The following is a 21,837-nucleotide window of genomic DNA, read 5'->3' as shown; positions in this document are numbered from 1 at the left end:
AGAGGCCTGAGTGTATCACTGTGGTCATAGTTAACCCATAGTGGCAGAAGACTGGAACTGAGTGCGGAGGGTAGGGATATCACATGGTCCTTCTATGGGATCTCAGTTTATTTCTTCTGCTTCTTTGTAAAAATAACAGCAAACAATGGGCATTAGGATGGGCATTATTTAAAACTCATATGCTCTATCCTAGGCTTATTTAAACTTCCTGGAAGATGTGAAGGTTTCTCATCTCGGGGACTAGGAAAAGATACTTTTCCACTGTGGTGTGTGTGTGAGCCATGAGGTGTTCCAGACCAACCCACTCTTTCTTAAGCTTCTATTTCCATACTTCTGAGGGAGAAATGTATTGACTCACCGGAGACAGAAACCTTCTTTAGTCACAGTGTGTCTGCCTAGGGTGGAGATCTATCGGGGAGTCCTGGTCCCCAGGGTGCTTGTGAGGACCCTTGCTGCCTGACACAGCACAAAGCTGTAGGGTGGTGGCTTTTCTTCACACCCCTTCCTGAAGTTTTGGAGGTCCTACCTGTGCTGGATAGTAACCAACACCACCACGTCCCAAGCCAGTGTCATTCAGAATGGAATGAACGTGATATAATTGGGATTTCCCCCCCCCTCCACTGCTTAGAAAGCCTCTATTTGCTTGTTTACTGTCTTCTTTTCACTTGCTGGGACACTTAGGCCAGGGAAATTGTGCCTCACTCCAGACCACATAGCTAAGGCCCTGCTTTCATTTCCTGCTCTCTTCCCTTCTGCCTCTCTCTTTCCATCTGCCTCCCTTCCCCCCCTCCCCACCTCTTCTTTAAGTTGACACGATCACTGAACATATCTATAGACGGCAATGCATGCGGACATTGGGTAACGATCAAACCAGGGTAATTGTCGCAGCACCACAAACACCTGCCACTTCTTTCTGGTGGCACACATAAAGTCTTCTCCTGCAGCTCTTTTATGCTTTACACTATAGTATCAGTAAGTGGGGGTGTGGACTTGCAACTGTACTGGGTCTCTCCCCCCCCCCGCCTCCCCCCTCCATGCCCTCTCCCACCCTCTTCTCTAGCCAGTCTGCTCTCCCGTGAGATCATTGTGTTTTTTTTAGAATCCACATGTGAGTGAGAGCATAAGGTATATGCCTCTGCGTCTGGCCTAACTAGCACTGAAACGATGGCCCTGGGTTTATCCCTATCATGACAAGTTTCACTCTTTCTTGTGGGCAAATCGTTTTCCATCTGGCACATGCGCTGCATTTTCTTTCTCAGTTTGTCTGCTGATGAACATTCGTGTGGATTACATTTCTTGTATTGTATATGCAATCTCCTATGGTAATACTTAAAGCCCAAATCACGGCTTCTAGAACTTTTACACGAAAGCTGTAAACTGTCGCTCAAAGAGGAGTATTTCTGCAGGCTACTACACAAGTCTAAGGGCCACTCATGGACAACCACTTCCGTAAGGCATACTGCCTGGAGGGCCATGTCTTCTGCCGTGCGGCCCGGCCTTTCTCATAGAAAGGAGGGGAGCACGAGTGTGTACTTGCTTCATGAAGAACATCAAGTGACCACTCCACCCGACCCAGAGCGTTTCTTCTCCAGTGTTGTATTAATAGGAAATAATGAAACAACTTACATCAACAACTCACTCAAAAACATATCAAAGGAAAATCAGGAAAGCAAACCATGCCACGTGGACAAGAGGCCGTTTATTGTAAGCCAGACAAAATGAAAACCCCTTCGGAGGGGCCTATAGGTTGCTATTCTCTGTTATAAATACCCTCGTGTAATTTGCGTCTGAGTTTGTATGCTAAACCCAGGACACATGCACCTTATATCTGCCTTCATCTACAGGGGGAGAGTACATGGGAATAATAAACACCAGCCAGCTTTGGTACAGTTGGTATACCTAGTCCCTGGTGCCTGGGGTGACTTTTGTGACTTGCCCAGCAGGGGGGTAACTGCAGACTGCCCCCACTGATAACCAAAGAAGGAAATGGCTTTTTATTTGCACCTAAGCACATAACTTTGTTTTTTTCTTCCCCTCTTTTTGCCTCCTGCTCTTTGGTGCTCTTGATCCTCCCACACACACTTTACAAACTTTACATTCATTCTGTGATTTTTTCCCCCTGCTTAAAAAAACCAAATGCTTATCCCAGAAAGTGGAAAAAATATTTTAAATAAATGAAGCAAGTTAACCATGCCTTCAAACAACAAATAACTGTTGTTCACATGCAGATGTGTGTGTGTGTGTGTGTGTGTGTGCGCGCGCGTATGTGTTTCTTTTGCTACAGACCCTATCTACAATCATTCTTTTTGTAGTTGCTGGTGGAATAAAGAATCTTTCTCCCCAGAGATCCATTTGGTTGCTTATCATAAGGCAAGAAAAACGAGATGTTCATAGCTGTAACTGAAGCAAAAGTGTGCACTCACTGATTTTCCACCCAATACCTAGGTTGCACATGTTTCTGTGACTAACTAATCTATAGCTTTTAGCAGGAAGTACTGGAGAGAGAAATGACTTAACAGTATTTTTAGCATATATGACCACGCAGCAATGAGTAATTGTATTACCATTTCATTATATGATCACACCAACATAGGATAACACCTTAAAACAAAAATCCACCATCTAGGAAAAGTTATTCCATAGGCAAATATTTATTAAAATAAAATTTAGACTGGGGATGTAGCTCAGCGGTAGGGTACTTGCCCACTATGTGCAAATCCCCAACACCACAAAAAAAACAAAGAGAAAATAAAACATTAATAAAACATTAAGACATACCAATTAAGCTGGGCGCACAGTGCCACCCACCTGTAATCGCAGCACTCAGGGAGGCAGAGGCAGGCAGATCTCTGTGAGTTCAAGGCCAGCCTGGTCCACAAAGTGAGTCCAGGACAGCCAAGACTCCACAGAGAAACCCTGTCTTAAAAAAATTTTTTTATTGGAATTCAATTTTTGTGAATAAGTCTACTTCGCATAGGAAAATTCTGAATATATTAATGCTATATGGATATTATTATTTGTTTTATCTATTTTTGTTTCTAATTGCTTGCCTACCAGCCTAACTTTATTTCAAAGAACTTGTTTATCCAACAGTGTAAAAATAAAATAATTAAATTGTCACTAATCACTAAGAGAAAGCAAACACAGATAAACCTGCCCTTTATGCGACAGCCCATGGGGATTTCGGGACTCAGTTTTTACTTGTTAAAAAGAATCAGAAAGTAGGTGAGACAGTGGATGAATTATTAAGGTATGTGAGTTTTATCTTTGCACCAGTTTACTAAACAGTTTGAATCCTTACTCCCCTGGCTCTTCAGATTTCCTCAGTAACTGATTAAACAGAAGCCCCAGGCAGCCTCTCTGTGGCCCTAAGAGCCTCCAGGAGGTGACAGAGAGGACCGAGCCTGGGCTGGTGACTTTTAATAAATGCTAATGCTTCCTACCCCTTCCACTTCCACTCTACTTTTGCACGACTCATATAGAAAAGGAAAATCCACGTCTGCCATAATTGTGTGTCCTCTCTCCGTCCTGGTCTCATACCCATGGGTGCAGCGTTCAACTCTGCATAGCCTTGCTTGTTTTTGTTCTTTGGAATTAGGTGGATCATGACCCCATTCCCACAACAGGACTGAGCGTCATGTCCCCTTGTCGCATTAGATTACACAGCAATTTCTGATTATGCAACAGGTGCCAGTGTTGGGACAAGCAGCCACATCTGACTTGTTTTGTTTCCAGCCACAGCATGGGCGATGCTCTTAATGGCACATTCTTTTACGTTGGGCTCTGAAAGTTAAAAGCCAGAGTGACAGTGAGCCAGGATAGTCAGGCCGTGCACTAGGAGAGGATAACATAAAATGTCCACATAGCTAAATAGGATGCTCAGTCCCGGATGCCAGCAGGAATTCAGAGTGCTTGGGAAGAGCACTGTGAATTTGACTAGTTTTAGATCTACAGGCAGGACAATGGCGATCTGCTACTGCCAACTCTGTCCTGGTCAAAGTACTAGCTACAAACAGCTGTGCCTTCCCTCTAAGGGCAAGCTCTTCGCACCAGGCTGCAAGCTGCACTGACAAGTCCTCAGAAGGCAGAGAGGCATCCTCCTCCTCCTGCTGCTGACAGGTCTGTGGATTTACCTCTCTTGGGGGTCTGATCCCCACAGAAGTGTGGACTTCACTGTATTTCTTTGTGCCTCCTACAGACTTCTCTGACCAGGCATGAAATTCAGAAACAAATAATCAAAAGCTCTATGCCCATTAATGCTATCAGTGAAAACTCAGACAAGCAATGAATCCAGTTAAAATCCCAGAAACAGAATAGACGTGTTATGTGCATTGATGCTTACACGTGGTGACAGGGAGCTGAGCATCTTACATTTGCCTGTTCTTCCTGATCTTGCCTTCTCTCCTTCCCCTTCTCGAGATCAAAAGCCTTTAAACTTTTTAAAACTTACATTCTGTTCCTTTGTATAGCATGCGAGTTTGTGTATTCATAGTGTGTGCGGCGTGCCATAGTGCCCATGAGGAGGTCAGAGGACTTTCAAGAACTGGTTTGCTTTTTCTACCATGTGTACCTTGGGGATCAAAATCAAGTCCTCAGTCTTGATAGCAAACACATTTATCGTCAGCCTTCTTACTACTCCCAAATGTGTGTGTGTGTGTGTGTGTGTGTGTGTGTGTGTGTGTGAGAGAGAGAGAGAGAGAGAGAGAGAGTTATATGTTGTATATATATTGTAATATGTTGTTATATATATTGATATATATTGTTATATGTTGTAATATATATTGATATCATGAGGATCCTGACTTCTTAGAAGCAAATGACCATCTTACTTCAGTGTCTGGAGCAGCTGGGACTATCGGCATATTCATAGTGCCCAGATTACAGTCTTTATTTTATAACTTTTATGAGACTCTGCACCTAAAAGCACTGAGGCAATACTTTCATGTTAGGCTTAGTAACCAGTCCCAATGGAGACTAGCATATGAGAGGTTCTATAGGACCTCCTCTGAGAAATGGTCTCCCCGGCAGAGGCTGCTGATGTCCTCATGTCTCAATCACAATCTTTCCCAAGACAACTGATCATGATCAGAGAGAGGACAGTGCTAGGAGCTCACAAACACTCTCACCTCAACTGCCCGGGGGGTTGGCTGACCTAGTTTTCCAATTTTAATTATGTCAAGTGTTTCACACAGACAGTGCATCCTGGAGGAGAGTGTGAGCTCATGGTCATAAGGTTGCTCCAGTTCCCGTTGTATGATAAACACAACAGCAGCCTCTCCCCGACAGCTGGTCTCTGTAAACAGCTGTATTAGTTACATCTTGGAAAAATCTTTGGGGCCAGGTCTTCTGGGATTGGGTGCAGTCTTTGAGGTGGGCGTCAGGGCCCCTTGAAGAGAGAAAGGCTGGCAGGAAATTCTCTCCTGCCGTTCCTTCTGTTGTCTAAATTGTTTTAGAGTCACCACAGCTGTTTACTGCAGGGTAATCGTGTTCATAACTGCGGTTACACAGGGCTATGAAAGGGGACCTCCACTTCCGCTCTCTCTATAGCACCGTGTTTGAGGACTACTCACTGTAATCTGCACACTCCATACCCCCCTACACACTCCATCCCATCCCCCACCCACCTCCACCCCCCCACACCCTGGGACCTAATCCTTCCCTTAACTGGAAACCAGCCTCTGGATGCACTCTATTGTGGCATCAGTAACAACTGAGCCTTAATTAATTCATATGATTATTGTTCCCAGAGAGTTGGGGGGGCTAAGAGGCAGGGAGCCCTGAAGTCCATATATATACTTCTAAATGACAGGCAATTTACCATGGGCAGACACATTGCTAGTTTGTTAAAGTTATCTATGCCTCTCTGTCACCTTCACTCTAGCATTCTGATAGCATGTAAGTTGGGTTTTTTTGGTTTGGTTTGGTTTGGTTTGGTTTGGGTTTTTTTTTTTTTTAATCCACTCCACTCCTCTTTGGCTGCTTGCTTAATCTGAAGACAACTGGCCGTTCTTTTCTAAAACTGAACATTATCCTCCCTGCATTCATGGGATCAATTCTCTTTGTTCTAAAACATTGACCCAGAGCTGTTAGGAAAATGCACCTGACCATGGGCCTGCCTGGATCCATCTCCCTCTCCTCACACCTGTATTAGTGGAGCTTGTGACTCAGGTAAACAGTTGTCAGCGACCCCTTTAGAATCAATACCGCCTTCTCAACACCTCTTCATTCTTACCTCTGAGGTCACCACGAATTGCATTTGTCACCCAGCCCCCGCACACACTTCTTCTTGACATTGTTTCTGTAGCTTTGTGTACTGAACCTTGATGGAAGTGGCGAACAAAGCAGAGCTCTACGGCACCACACAACTGCTCTCCGTGCTTGTGCCAGTCAGACCTCTTGCTACCATGCTTTGTTCAACTTGTGGTCAATCCAGGCACTCCTTTCAGGCACCTGCATTTTTCCTTCTTTTTCTCACTTTCCCGGAGTCCCGAGGGTTGGGGAGTAGGAGTAAAACTCAGGACCTCTTGCACTGGTAGAAATACTCTACCAGTGGCCCAATAGCTCAGCCTCCAGTTTTCCTAGTATTTTTAATTTTTAACTTATTATAATTTGTTCAGATTACATCCTGAATGTTATCCCCTCCTGCTTATCTTCCTGTTCCCACCCTCCCTCTTCACCATATTGCCCTCCCCTAGACCTCTGACAGAAGGGGACCTCCTCCCCCACCATATGGCCACAGAATATCAGGTCTCATCAGGATAGCCTGCTTCCTCTCCTTCTATGTGCTACAGGGCCTCCCTACCAAGGGGAAGTGATCAAATTGAGGGTGCCAGTGTTCATGCCAGAGATGAATTAGGAGACCTGCCTAAAACCTTGCAACCATGTATGCTGTTGGCTTTGGCTAGTGCGTTGACCTGCTGTCCTTGTACTGCCACCTCAGAGTGAACCAAATTAATTAAATAATATAATCGGCATTTACTGGGCTTGCTTGATACATGCGTAACTCACCTGTCTTTAAATATATAAGGATTAAGTCTTAATGGCTGCTTATATTTTTTTTTCCACTTTCCATCGGATAGCTATTTATCTGCAGAGTCTTATCCTGTTTGAAGATAGGACAAGTTTGCCTGACAGCAGTTCTACAGTATTTCGCATATTGCTGGGTTCCCCTAAGGCTGAACAGTGCTTTTCAGCAACTGTCTGCTACATCTTATACCCTCTCCGTGCAGCTAACAGCTTTGGAAACACCCAGGGCAGGTGGTGTGTATGCCACACAGGGAAACAGTTTCTTAAAGCCTGGCCTCGATGTGTCAGTCTGTTCATCAAACCTCACCAAGCCAACATGATAGCCCCGCTCTACGGCCCTGGAAAGCCTCTTCTCCTGTCCTCACCATCTAGGTCAACTGTACAAACATGACACTTTTCTGGCCCCTTCCCCAGAATTCAGAATGTCGCTTTCTTTTACCTCATACCCAACTCCCATTTGTAACTCTGTCCTGTCTCCCCAAGACAGGGAAACCTGGAAAGACTCCATTCCCAATCCTCGCCAGGTGGGTTTGCTACCCCCACCCCAGGAACCCCGGAGCCAGCTTTACTCCCAGGCTTTATGTGTCTGATTGTTCGCTGGGATCCCCCTCTTCCATTCTGCACGGCAGAAGAAAGGGCAGCCAAAGTGCTGCTCTAAAGTGGCATTCACGCAGAGCTGAGCTGGCCAGGAACATTCAGCTGGAGCTGTTTCTGTTTTCCCCCCCCCCGGGAGCTCAGCCAGTCAGAGCAGTATCTGCCTAACTAACACGGTCGTTTTGTCTATACCAAGATTTCACTGCTGGCATTGCATTGTTTAATTTTTATTTTTCTATACACAAAGGGTAAGGTGTCTATATTTATGCTTTAAAAAAAAAGAGTAGGAAAAATATTAGACCCAACTAAAAATCCAGTTTACAAAACATACACTAGCAGGGTGTGTACTTATTCTGAAAAACACTTCTGCAATGTTGAGTAGAGGAGCCCACCTGTGGCTAGCAATAGGGAACACTTACTAAATGTTTACTTGGAGAAGGGCACTTTCCTATGGGCTCTGAATTTCCGTTAATAACATTGCTTATAAAAAGGTGTTAAGGCTGCCAGGTGGTGGTGGTGCACGCCTTTAATCCCAGCACTCGGGAGGCAGAGGCAGGCAGATGACTGTGAGTTTGAGGCCAGCCTGGTCTACAAAGTGAGTCCAGGAAAGCCAAAGCTACACAGAAACCCTTAAGGCTATTTACCACAAAGGAACTGAGGCATAGAATATGCCATTTAAATTTCTCAAGGCTGCATAATAAGTAAGTTGCCTACCTGAATGGAGACTCTAGTCCATGGGTCGCCAGCTTGTTTACACTGCCTGGACACATGGACTATAAAACAGGCTGGGTTGATACCATTCCTGTCGCTGTTGGTGATATGTCCTTGGCAGATGAATGATCTTGAGCCTCATTTTTTTTATCTATATATTGAAAAAAAATTGACTGCCTGTCTTTTAGGGTTACCTTAACTATCTCAATGGGGTATATGGCTCTTGCTACAAAGTATTTAGTAACTAATCCCTCAATTTGTCAGTGATGATGAATATTCTTAGTGAAGAAATGACAGTGTCACACGCCTCATTTGCCTTGCCTCTCTGTGGGACCACTTGCCCCCTCCCACTAAGCGCAGAAGGCACCAGCAATTCCGAGGCAGCATTGACTCTCTTCCCCTAACAGCGCACACTAAGCTAGCTATCGTGACTGGCCCCTGTAATTCTATCACTGGAGAGGCCAAGCCTGGAGCATTATTGTCAGGCTGAGCCAGCCTGAGCCACATCAAGCATAGTGAGGTCTAAGACAGTCTGGGCTACAGAGTGAGACCTTATCTAAAAAAAAAAAAAGAAAAGAAAAAGAAAAAGAAAAAAGAAAGAAAGAAAGAAAGAAAGAAAAAGAAAAAACACATTAATGATCTTGAATTTCTTTCCTGTTGCATTCCAGTAAACCGACCATTGGCCAATTAGTCAGAAAAAGTGATTTATAGTCATTCATTGTTTGCACCTTGGGTTCATTTGATACAATGTAGGTCAGATGCACTGAGAAAGCTGTTAAAATAAAATTAAAAAGTAAACTAGTAAACTTTTCAGTGATTGAAATATCAATGGCTATGCTTATTTACCTTCTTTTTGCAAATATGATCAATTTACACTTTAGTGACACCTCATTCAAAATAAATCACACAGTGAAGTTTGACTCTGAATTTAGACTTTTTAGCATAGTTTGACTTGAAATATGAGTATTGTTGTTGTTGTTGTTGTTGTTATTATTATTATTAATTTAAGTGGTGATTTTATTTTTGAAAACACATGTCTCCAGATCAAATGGTCAATCATAATGTGGTTCCCTCATAAAAATACCACAAATTGATGTGGCTTTGTGGCTAAAAACTGCTGAGAAAGCACACACACAGAAACAACCCAGGCTGTGGCTTGATTGCCTCGAGCATTTGCAATGAAAACTGCATAGCTCATTTGCAGCCACTTTTATTCTCACTTGTCTTAAGGAGTTTTGCCAACCAGTCTACATTTTTCAAATGGCCTTTTGCTGCTACTAGAGGATGCCCTCTGCTGACTTCGGATTCAACAGTCACTTGTGATCAAAAAGAACCAGGCTCTAGAAGTTCCAGGGGCCTCACAGTGGCCATTGCTCTTCCCTGCCACCAACAACTCCTGTAGAATTGACTCCTGCGAAGAAGTCAGGGGCCCCAGCTGAGAAACTCGGGGAGCATTTGACCATCTCACTATTACCTTGCAGGCATAACCAAACTTTGAACATTGCAAAAAGGGTGTCATCGTCCACAGCGTGCCTGCTTAAGAACCTCTCAGTTGAGCGACAGAAGAAGGAAGAAAAAAAAAATCTCAAAACCTCCCCAAACCCATAATGTTTCTAGAAAGTTCTGTGTTGGGCTGCACTCATTATTACCTTGAGCTACATGTGGCTGTATTTAACCTGAGGGCCACAGATAAGCCATGCCAGCCAGGGGGTTGATGCCATCCAGTATGGCTTGTAAAGTCCATTCTAATGAGTAGTTGTGCAGGAAGAAGAAGAAGAAGAAGAAGGAGAAGGAGAAGGAGAAGGAGAAGGAGAAGAAGAAGAAGAAGAAGAAGAAGAAGAAGAAGAAGAAGAAGAAGAAGAAGAAGAAGAAGAAGAAGAAGAAGAAGAAAAGCCCGAAGGCTTTAGTAGATCCAGGTCATCTGATGATTGTGTATGTTAACCCTTGCTCCCAGTACACATTCTGCTTTCATTGCTATTTGTTACTGCTGGAATTGAACCCTGTGGCTCACACCTGCTGGTTTCGCTGCAGCTACTTTTGGCTATTTGTGTAAAGACATCTGTTGAGTAGGCAAGGCAGGCAAGTAGGACGCTGAGAAGAACGGATCAAAGTTCTAGGCACAAAGTGAGAAGGGCTGAAACCTCTGTATCTCAGGATTCCTATTGAGAGACAACAAAATGAAAGAGCTTTGTAAAGTGCTATCCGAGGTAGCACTGTCCAGAGGATGGAGATGTGAGTCTGGAGGCCGGAGAGCAGGCAGACTGCACATGAAACATGCCCGTGGAAACCCGCAGCCATGCCATACCAAAAGGCATGGGTAACTGAGCACTTGGTATTCGAGTAATTGAGTACTTGGTACTCAAGTAATTCTGACGAGGATGTTTACAAACCTAGCACAGTGGTGCATGACGTAGAGCCAAGGACACAATGTTTTGTCATTGTGCAAACATTACACGGTGTACTGTGACAGCTGCCACGTCACCAGGCCATAAAAATCTTATGCAGTTTCTGTCATATATGTGTCCCAACCTTGGCAGAAATGTTGTTCCGCCTGCAGGGCTATATTTAGCAGAACACAACGCAAAAGCAAAAATGCTACAGAACCATCCCCCATTCTGCCAAAAATATTTGAGAAAATACACACCCCAGTGCCATCCTAGCGAAAATCACAATAATCATGTAGGTCAGAATCCACCAGTACCCTTAACCTGTTCTGTTTTCTTGGAGTTCCAGGGATTGCCTCTGGTAACTCACGCCCATCCTTTCATCTCATGCCATAAAAAGCTTTGCTCCTTAGAGTGAAATGGACCAGTTCCAGTGGGCATCAATGTGTCTAATAATTTCTTATTCAGATTCTGTCATTTCCTTTACATTACTCCATAAATCTGTGAAGGTGCTGTGTGCACTCAGCCATCACAGAGCTAAAGGAAACTTAGTCTTCATGTCAAGATTAAAAGTAACTAAAAACTATTGAAAAACAAGTATGTCTGCTTCTCTTTACTGATTTGGCTTCTTGTGTGTGTGTGCACACGTACATGTTTGTGCATGAGTGTGCACATGGGTTTGTGCATGTGTGCCTATGCTCTTGCCATGGTATGTGTGTGCAGGTCAGAAAACAGCTTCTAGAAGTCGGTTTTAACTTCTTCTCGCCCTGTTGAAACAGAGTTCCTCTTGTTCTTCACTGCATGCAGACTCCCAGCTAGCTGGCCTGTGGGCTGCCTCCCAGTCCTCTGGCTTTTTCTCCCGACTCTCCAAGGGAGGGGTGTGATTACAGCTGTGTGGCACCACATCTGGATTTCTATATGGGTTCCCAGAATGGTCCAGCAATGGAACTCAGGTCTTTGGGCTAAGCAGCAAATGCTTTTACCTGATGAGCCATCTCCCTGGCACCAGAAGGGTTATTTCTTCCAAGAGGCTGGATCTGATCGGGTTACTAATCTGAAATAGGATATGTGATCCTAAGCCATTTCCCCCTAAAACTGGAATGCTATTACATCCTACCATAGTGTGGCAGCTTATCATATACTCTCTACATGTTTAAAAAAAAGGGGGACATTTTACTTTTACTTTTTTAGGTGCCTCTAAATTTGGGTTGTTTTTTATTAATTTATTCATATTACATCTCGATTGTTAGCCCTTCCCCTGTTTCCTCCCATTCTTCCCTCCCTCCCACTTCCCCCCTTCTCCCCTCCCCTATGTCTGTGATTGAGGGAGACCTCCTCCCCCTACATATGCTCTTAGAATATCAATTCTCTTCTTGGTAACTTGCTATCCTTCCTCTGAGTGCCACCAGGCCTCCCAATCCAGGGGACATGGTCAGAAAAGGGGCACCAGAGTTCATGTGAGAGTCAGATCTCACTCTTCACTCAACGGTGGAGAATATCATGTTCGTTGGCCAGGTCTGGGTAGGGGTTCGAAGTTTACTGCCTATATATAGGCACAGGAAACAACTTCCTGGACAGAATACCAACAGCTCAGGCCTTAACATCAACAATTAATAAATGTGACCTCATTAGGCTGAGAAGCTTCTGTAAGGCAGGTGACACTGTCAACAGAACAAAGCGACAGCCTACAGACTGGGAAAAGATCTTCATCAACCCTTCATCTGACAAAGGTTTAATATCCAAAATATATAAAGAACTCAAGAAATTAAACACCACAAAACCAAACAACCCAATTGCAAAATGGGTCTTGGAACTTAACAGAGAATTCTCAACAGAGGAATATCAAATGGCCGAGAAACACTTAAAGAAATGCTCGTCCTCCTTAGTCATCAGATAAATGCAAAGCAAAACGACACTGAGATTCCATCTTACACCGATCAGAATGGCTAAGATCAAAAACTCAAATGACACCACATGTTGGCGAGGATGTGGAGAGAGAGGAACACTCCTTCATTGCTGGTGGGAATGCAAACTAGTACAACCACTTTGGAAATTTGGGTTGTTTTTAAATTACTTACTTAGTGAGCTTGCTAATAATCTCAAAGAAGACATTTTTACCATGTACCACAATTTTACCATGAAATTGTGTTCAACTCTTGACTCAAATGTTCCTAAATTTGTTTTCATAACAACATTTAATATAGGCATATTCGCTCATAAGGTATAACCTGCAGTCCATATCATGTGGTTACAGAAACCCAAACATCATGGTTTGCACAGTTTTGTTGTGACTATCGCTTTCCTTCCCTGCCAACTGTGTCTTCCTCTGCCCCATTTTTCCCTTCTGATGCTAGTACCATATTTTGTATGTATTCCCATTGCAAGCTAATGATAAGCAAATGATCCCAGAACAATCATTCCCTCCATGAAGGAAAATCCCTACGAGACTCAGCTGCTCAATGACACACTTCCATCTCTAAGTTTAGTTTTTTTGTAGCAGTAAAGCCAATAAACAACTTATTATTTCAGTTCCATGATTAGCGCATTTCTTTTTTTTAATATATTCTTCTTTATTTATTCACTTTACACCCTTGTTGTAGCCCCATCCCCCCTCATCTCCCAGTCCTACCCTTGCTCCCTCTCCCACGCCCCCTCCCCTACACCTCATCCATCCACCCCAGCTCATTAAGTCATATCAGCACTGAACATGTCCTCTTCCCCTATGCCCTGCGCCAGGCAGACCTGCCAGGGGGAGATAACTGAAAAGCTGGTAGGAGAGTCCATGTCAAAGAGGCCCCTACTCCCCTTACTAGGGGACCCACATGATGCCAGAGCTTCATGCATGCAAGGTCCTTGGTTGGTGCTTTAGTGTCACCAAGCCCCTCTCCCCCATGGTCAATTGGCTTTTTTGGTCTTCTTGTGAAGCTTCTGCCACCTCCAGGTCCTTTTCTCTCCCCCACCCCACACTTTGCCTCAAGGCTCCCTACCTATCACCCAATGCTTGGCTGTGAGTCTCAGCATCTGCTTCAAGGCACTGCTGGGTGGAGCCTCTCAAAGGACAGCTCTGCTAGGCTCCTGTCAGCAAACATAGTAGAGTATCCTTAATAGTGTCAGGCGTTGGCTCTCTCCCATGGGGTGAGTCTTAGGTTGGGCGGGGCATCGGTTGGCTATATCTCTCAATCTTTATCTATCACATCTTAGTAGGTAGGGTGAATTTTGGGTCAAAGTTTTTGCAGGTGGGTCGGTGTTTCCCTCCCTCTACGCATTTCTTGTGAACTGTTGGCAGTAAAACAACACTAGAGTGTGATGCGGAGGTACCAGGGTTTGAGGAACAAGTAAAACTTAGATCTTCCAGCAGCTTCTGTGGGTGTCCTAGCCACAGAGTACCAGACAGTGCCATATGGAGTCCTTGAGAGATTCCCTCTGCTTCAGGAAACATTTGACTTCCAAATTCATGAGGCCACAGATTTGCTGGCTAAACAATATTTGTGTATGCAATTGGAAGACAGCTTTTAGCAGAAGTATCACACAGACATTGCCTGTTCACTCCATACTCTCTGCTTTTTTCCCCCTTGTTACTTGGTACAAACTATTAAAAAAAAAAAAGACAGGTGTACTTGTAAAATAAATGTAAGAAAAATGATGGGATCACATAGAACTGATGCTGTGCTTTACATGAAAGTGTCAATAATCAAAGACCCGCTAATGGACACTCCATGCTACAGAAAATCTCTTCCCTCCAACCCCTGCTTTCCTTTAGGTTTCTTAGAAACATCTGTATTTCTTCTTGAGTGTTCATCCTCAAAAGATGAAATGAGGGAAAAAAAAGTTCTATTATTTTAGAGTTGTTGGAATTTCCAAAAATTGTGTCTTAGTTGCACTCTGACTCATTATAAAGACAAAAATTTCCAATCCTCCTCTTGCCTTAGTTTTTACATGAGACACCTGAGAAGCTATTCACGTTAATAAATATTTTTGCCATCTATAGGCATTCTTTTTTATGTGCAGACTTGGGAGACTGGGATATGGGAAAGCAGGCTTGCAGCTGTGGTTGACCACAAGTTCATGGAAGGCCATATTTAACTACTCCTCCACTGACCCACAAACTAATGCAAATCCATACTGCAAGTCAGAATGCTCCTCTGGTGTCTCATATATCCATAGAAGGACAGGCAGGTCCCAGGACAAAACAGGGAGTTGTCCTCCTCTGCTTTTCACTAGGGACACCACTTCTATTTTGGTATTCAAAGTAATGCTTACCTTTTTTTTTTCTAAGACAGGGTTTCTCTGTGTAGCCTTAGCTGTCCTGAACTCACTTTGTTGACCAGGCTGGCTTCGAACTCACAGAGATCCGCCTGCCTCTGCCTCCCCGAGTGCTGAGATTACCGGCACGCATCATCGTGCCCAGCTACATGCTTACTTCTTAGAAGCTCAAAAATTATGGGAAAATATGACAGTGTTAAAACCTCTGTAACTTTATACCACACAGCTCAAAATTGGTTCAAGATCTCCAATTTTTGCCTATTAAATAGCATAAGAATATTGGTTTAATGAAAATATCCACAAAAATAAGAATCATACATCGGAAACATAACTTAGAGCTGATAACTGATGCTCAGAGTTAAATTCTAGAAGTTTTCTTATTATTCTGTTTAACTTCCTATTACAAACGGTGCATATTTTCTTATAGAAGCACAGAGACCCAGCCAGCTAATTTTGGTATGTAGATACAGGCCCCTACTATGCCTGTGCTTTCCTCTATTGTTGTATATTTGGTTTATTCCTAGGAAAGGCTAGAATGAGCATTCCTGACTATGGACATCTGTGTAGGTAGGCCAGTTGCTGTGGGTAACTGAGGGAAGACTCTTGCTAAGTGAGCCTTAAGTGTTACGTTGGAACAACTTGCTAATGCATAGTTATGCATGACGAAGATTGCGTGCTTGGGATTTATGAGCACAGTGAGAAGAACTGAGGGCCGTCAGCTATAGCTCGAGGGGTGGGGAGGAAGCTGCGTATAAGGCACACCTTCACACTCCTGTGGCAGCTGTCACTCCATTTTCCAGGATCAGATTTGACCTGGCGCTGGGGTAAAGAGATGGTGAGTAGGATGGGACAGCATCCGACTGAAAGGGCACTGTCTCTGACCTGTACAGTGTGCAGCAAGCATCTCAAATGTGTAAGACTTTATGCTTGGCAGTAGATACGGAAGGCAACAAGGCCATAAAGTGCATCTTAGTGATGAAATCAGACATTCAGATGGAAGGATCTAAATAATAATAAAATAGAATAGCATGCTAAACATTGGCTGGAAGGGAGGCCATAGAAATAGCATATTTATTAGGCTAGACAGCAAAGGTCCACAGGGTGAATCGGCTGCCTTATTTGGCCATAAATTCCAATGCCTTAGAACTTAGAAAGGGAACATACTAATGTGTATAGAAGACTTAAAATTATGATATACACAAAGGCGCTTAAGTATCCTTCCACCCAAACATACTGATGTAATCCGAACAAAGCTTACCTGCATGTGCTCATGTTGTCTCAAGAATCTAGTCTCCCTGTAGTTAAGCAGATCTACATGCTTCCCAGTTAGGAAAAGAAAAATGTGTACGTAGAGGAATGAAAGGTGGATCGGTGTTGGCATGGTTCCCCAAATAACTGGCTTTAAGAAGATTTTCATCTTGAGATATAGCCTCATGGTCCTTAAAGTAAATAAATAAATAACCAAGGGCCTTCTATGAAGAGCAGCTTTAGCAGCTGGCTGGAAGCAGCTCTTGTGCCAGAGGCTGCACTGAAAGCAAGACCAGGCAGGTTCCGAAGCAGTGATTCAATGGCCTCCTGTCTTTCCCATGTGAGTCAGTGTTAGTCAGAGCACTACCTTTGCAGGGAGACTCGATTTTCATGTCAACCCTTAAAGTGGCCCCCCTCCCCCGCTCTGTGGCTAGGTGAGAACATTTGTTTCCCAGGACAAATTTTGACAATTTGGATTGGGGGGGGGGCAGTCTTAGGATGTGTTTCTGTCCTGGAAATGCAAATCTGCCCTGTGGAAGTCTCTAGCAAACAAAAACAAACATATAAAAGCATCCTCCGTTTCAAAGACCACCAACAGAGTTCTCAGCTGAACTCACTCAGGAAGAGGGAGCAGCGAAGCTCTTTGTTGGTCGATGGGGCACACCAGCTATGCAGTGTCTGGGTTAAAAGACCTTTACCATTGAGCATGATTACCCAGCTAGTCAAAATTGAAAGCGCTTTGGGGCTTTGGTTTTAAAAAAAAAAATGCCAAAATATATGCGTTTATGGCAGAGGTAAAATGATCTAAGATACTGTTGTGGGGCAGCAGAGAAAGAATCTTACAATTCTTATGAGAATTCTCAGGGTTTCCAAAGAGACCTTTTAAGATTGTGTGTGTGTGTGTGTGTGTGTGTGTGTGTGTGTGTGTGTGTGTGTGTGTGTGTAACTCATTATTTTAAAGCTGCACATATTGTATTCGTGGTACAACATTCCAGACATACCATCCACGGTATCTTCTTGTCTGTGTGTTTGTATAAATAGAAATGGAGCCAAAGAAAGAGATGGAGTATGTGGGTGGATCCTGTGGACATAATTATTTCTATGAATCTGGGCAAACAGAAATGTTGTTTCGAGCTGTTGTATCCAAGTCTTCCAAGGACTGTGTCCTTCAGCGTGGGGTAACCCAGCCACAGAAGAGGGAGCCAACAGAGGTTGAAAACAACCCAATTTACTTTGATTTGCACCAACCTCAATGGCTTACAAACCTTTGTCTTACATCTTTTTTAAAATATATTTTATTAATTTATTCATATTACATCTCAATTGTTATCCCATCCCTTGTATGCTTCTATTCCTCCCTCCCTCCCTCCCATTTTCCCCTTACTCCCCTCCCCTATGACTGTGACTGAGGGGGACCTCCTCCCCCTGTATATGCTCATACATCTTAAGTGCCTTACAAATATCAAATTCTTTATCATCGCCTCAGCATGTGTCCCAAACCGAGACCGCTCAAGACCACCCCTGACAGGAGAAATCAAAGGCGAAGCAGTCACCCTGTTCTGTAACTATTGAGTTTTCCAGGCCTTTCCTCTTCCTATGTGGAAGTCGAATCTCAAATGCTGCTTTGCACGCTTTATTTCGGACTGGCTTCAGCCTGCTCCCCTTTCTTCTGCCTCTCGCTGGCGGTCCTCCACTAGACTGCACATGACCAGCTGTCCCTTGGCAGATCTTGGCCCCAGGTGTGAAGGAGCTGGAGAAGCATTCTGAGGCCAGTGATTTCATTTTCCATTGATGCTATGCAGAGATGAAGGGGATTCAAGTGCCTCCTGAAAAGCTTCCTCCAGTGAGTGGAGTTTTGGGGGGTTTCCAGACCTTGCAACTGCTTTTATTCTTGGAAGCATCATTGTTGCTTTCTCCCTCTTCCATTTATATCCCAGGAACTGATTCAGAAACCATAGAAATTGGATTTGGGAGTCGCTGAATGCTAGCAGACAGCTGACTGCACTCTTCCCAAGAAATCCTGCCAGCTGGGCGAGGGTATCCAGTGTGCCTGCTCTCTTGGCTGGTGGGGCTGAGTCCTCTAACTCCGGTCCAGCCACATCTCACAGCACTAGAAGTGAACTGTTTTGCTTCATTCTTTAGACATTTTGTGGTTTGGGGTTCAATCAGCCAGGATACGATTTGCAATCCACCGTAATCAGTCTTGGAACAGCTGCCCAAGTAGGCAGGTTTCATCTGGCTTCCTAGGGTTTTTTTTTTCTCTGTAACTTCACACCTTTTAGTCATTATCCACAGAGTCCAGTTTCCTGAGAACAGGACCCACTATGGTCCCTGCCTCCTTGCAACCATGAATATGTTAGTAGATTATAAACTACTTACAATGTGGCTTTAAAATATTGTGACTGTCTAGACTGGTTATAATCCTCAAGAAATGAATTCTTGATGGGAAATGCGAACTGCTTTTATCTCAGGAGGGGTGAGTTTAGTTAAGTGGCTTAAAATAAGATAGGATCAAACACAGGCAAGTATTAACTTGAGAAGCACCTTAGATGCTTTGTTTAGAGAGCTATTTGAGAAGGGACCCAGCCTTTTATGTTAGCAACCCACTAGATAAAGGAGGGGTGATGCCATATTTAAGAGAGTCTGGGTGATGCCAAGAAGAGGAGACATTTTGAGACAGGAAAGAGATGAGATGAACACCCTTACGGCATGCTCTTCTGTGCCAAGCGTTTGTCGCATTACCTCATTCAATAGGAAGTCACCTGAGGGCTGGAAGTGGAGTAGGGACACAGATCCGGGAAAGCTGAGTGACAGACTTGAGGTCTTTAGCTCACGTTGAACAAATTTAGAGCTGGAGCTCAGGGTGAGATGCACGAAGGCATCTGCGCTCTGAAGGCTCATCTGACATGTCCTGGCTGATTGATGGGCTCTTTGTTCAGTGGGGAGGCAGCAGCCCTCCTGTTGGAGACTGGAGACTTCCCATACAAACCATTCCCCAAGCTAAACACCAGTAGAGTACTTGACAACTAGTCTATGAAACCTTCTAGGGACTTGCCTGGATGTCAGCACTGCTTTTAGGATGATTTAGTCATAGTATTGGGACATCTGCAGTCAGGTATTTTTTTTCCTGACAGAGCTCAGTATGTCTATAATATTCTGCATGAGTAATCAAAGACAGGCATCAGGCAGGACACAGACCGCTTGGCCATGGCGAGAGCTGATCAACCAGGTGACTGAGTCAAGAAAGATAGAGGATTCGAATGGTCATGCAGGGTGAGGCTTGGTCTTTGGCTAACGTGTAACTTCGAGGCAAACACAGGTGATCTGGGAATTGTCACTTTCAACCAGGTATCCTGTCATTGTCCAGATGTAGTCTCAGAGTCAGACCCAGGGGGCCCTGTTGGACCATTGTGGCAACCAAGGAAGCCTTAAGAAGGGGCTATGGTGGATCCAAACGAGAGACCCAAGTCTGAGGGATTCATCTTATCTCCCTCAAGTGAAAATGGCTTTTCCTTGTAGCTCCCAAATCAAGAAGTAGTGGGAAGGAATAGCTGCCGAGATGTGGTAAATTCACAATTTGTATGTACACTGTGAAACCCTGAGACATTTACTAAAGGAACTAAGTCATTAATGACCAAGTTGTTGCTGTGTATGAAGTGAGGGACGGAGACACCAAAGAACCATCTTTAGTGTCTCACAGTCTAATATGCTATCTGTGCTTTCCAGATGCCAGACGTTTACAAAGGGGAGAATACGAAACACAATTAAATACTTTATTTCCTGTCAGAGTTGACTTAAGACCTCCAGGCTCAACATCCCACACTCTAATTATGTGATCCCAAGATGCATTGCAAATTTCTTCAGCATCTAACCAAAGTACTGAGGAAATTGCCTCTGTGCGGCCAGAGAGGTCATCGGGGGGGTGTTCTTGTTAGTCCCAACTGCTCTGCTTTTTGCTTCTTTCTTGGTCGATTTGTGGATTTTTTCCATTTCATCTTCTTCATCTATCTGCAGGGACTGTAGACCAGATCTTTAGCATCTTATCCCAGGAGACACTGCAGAATTTAGTTCCCAAGCTATCCAAGGCTATAGAATTTACATGCCCAGCATGGTTTCTGCAGCAGTATGTAAGGCCTTCACTTTGTTCCTCTCTACATGCCATTCCCGTAAGAGAACAGTCTGATCCATTGAGGCACTCAGTATTAATCAGCACAAACTGTCTTTTTTCACCCAAGCCACAAATATTTCACAACATCTGTGTGTCCCACAATTATCATAATTGACTTTCCTCCCGAAGCCCAGATCCGAGAAGTCTTATCATAAGAACCAGACAGGATCCATTCCTCTGCCCCTTTAACTGAGCTGATGCAGTCATCAAGGCCCATGCATTGCTCTGGCTTGTGTGGTTCATTTTTCCACGTAGTCTAGTTTGACAACCTCTTCCAATGAAACGCTCTCCAGTTCCATGTGTTTGCCCAAGGGCATTTGAAGAAACTGGCCCTTGATAAGGAAATTGAACTCGACATGTTTATGGAGCTCAGTTTTTGGTCTCCAGGAATTTATTGATGACGTTACTAAGGTCAGCAACTTCAGAGGTGGCAGGGATTGAAAAAGGACCATCATGCCCTGCGAGTTTCTTGTTCTCAGTGTAGATGCATGCCTGGAGTTGTGCCATGGCGGAAAGTGCACATGAGACTTCTCCACAAAAACGCATGCATTGATAGTCAAGTAGCTCTAAAGTAGATAAGTACGCCCCAAGAGCAGTGGAAGGTAGGCGTCAGCTCTCTTCCTCCGGTTTCCTCAGACCATACCACGCGGTTCCCTTCCCACAGGCGCCCAGCCCACACACACCAACTACCTCAGGCTGCAGAGCAGAAATACCTCCAAGTAGATTCTTCTCTACTGCAATAACCTGACAAATGGACAAAGGGTTAATCCATGTGTCTGTGTTTTACTATTTATTTATTATATAGGCAATCCTAAATATAGTGTGTCCTGTAACAGAATTTGAGAGAAGGAAGTGTAATTAACACACTGCAGCAACTGATTTGCATTATGCTGCAGTTCATATGAAAATTTTTATCAAGTGTAACATAATATCCTAAGTTAAAAATCATTAAATCTTTGCTTAGATAAAGTTATAATGAAAGTAGCTCACACACCTGATGGGCCCAGTGTGCTTCTGCCCACTGTTAGCTTTAGAAATTTGGACTGGGTAGGGTTTATTCTATCTGTCAGGATTATTGTAACTACACCAAGCCCATTGCCCAACACGAAGTTAATATCCAGTCGGTGACTAGCACTTTTATGATTTATGTCTAACAAATATTTGTTGGCCCCTGACTACATCTAAGAATTTACGTTTATCAAAAACTGGTATTTGAGCTATTTCGTCTTTTAAAAATAGATTTGGCAATCAATTCACAGGATAGAGAAGTGACTCATAGTCTAAAACACAAGGTTTCCCAGAAGCCCTCTTGAGACACATGGGCTATTGGAGCATCAGGCACGTGTTTCCATTCAGGGTTCTCTAAGCGCACTCATGTTGCTGCCCTGAGGGTCCAGGCCCTCATCTGCATAGACTTTGCCCAGGACATCCCTATTTCCCATG

At 43.9% G+C, this 21,837-nt stretch overlaps 1 protein-coding gene and 1 pseudogene across 2 annotated transcripts in view; one reads left to right on the top strand and one right to left on the bottom strand.

Annotated features, from left to right (window-relative positions):
* The window catches only part of EGFR (epidermal growth factor receptor), a 176,920-nt gene that overhangs the window by 70,202 nt on the left and 84,881 nt on the right, over positions 1-21,837 (top strand). The window lies entirely within an intron of this gene.
* On the bottom strand, positions 18,131-21,385 carry LOC311607084 (ribosome biogenesis protein WDR12-like; annotated as a pseudogene). Its single transcript has one exon. The product of its transcript is annotated as a ribosome biogenesis protein WDR12-like (transcript).

The sequence above is a fragment of the Acomys minous genome (assembly GCF_964271855.1).
Source record: "Acomys minous genome assembly, chromosome: 10".
Classification (NCBI taxonomy): Eukaryota; Metazoa; Chordata; class Mammalia; order Rodentia; family Muridae; genus Acomys; species Acomys minous.
This window is presented reverse-complemented; position numbering and strand designations above follow the sequence as displayed.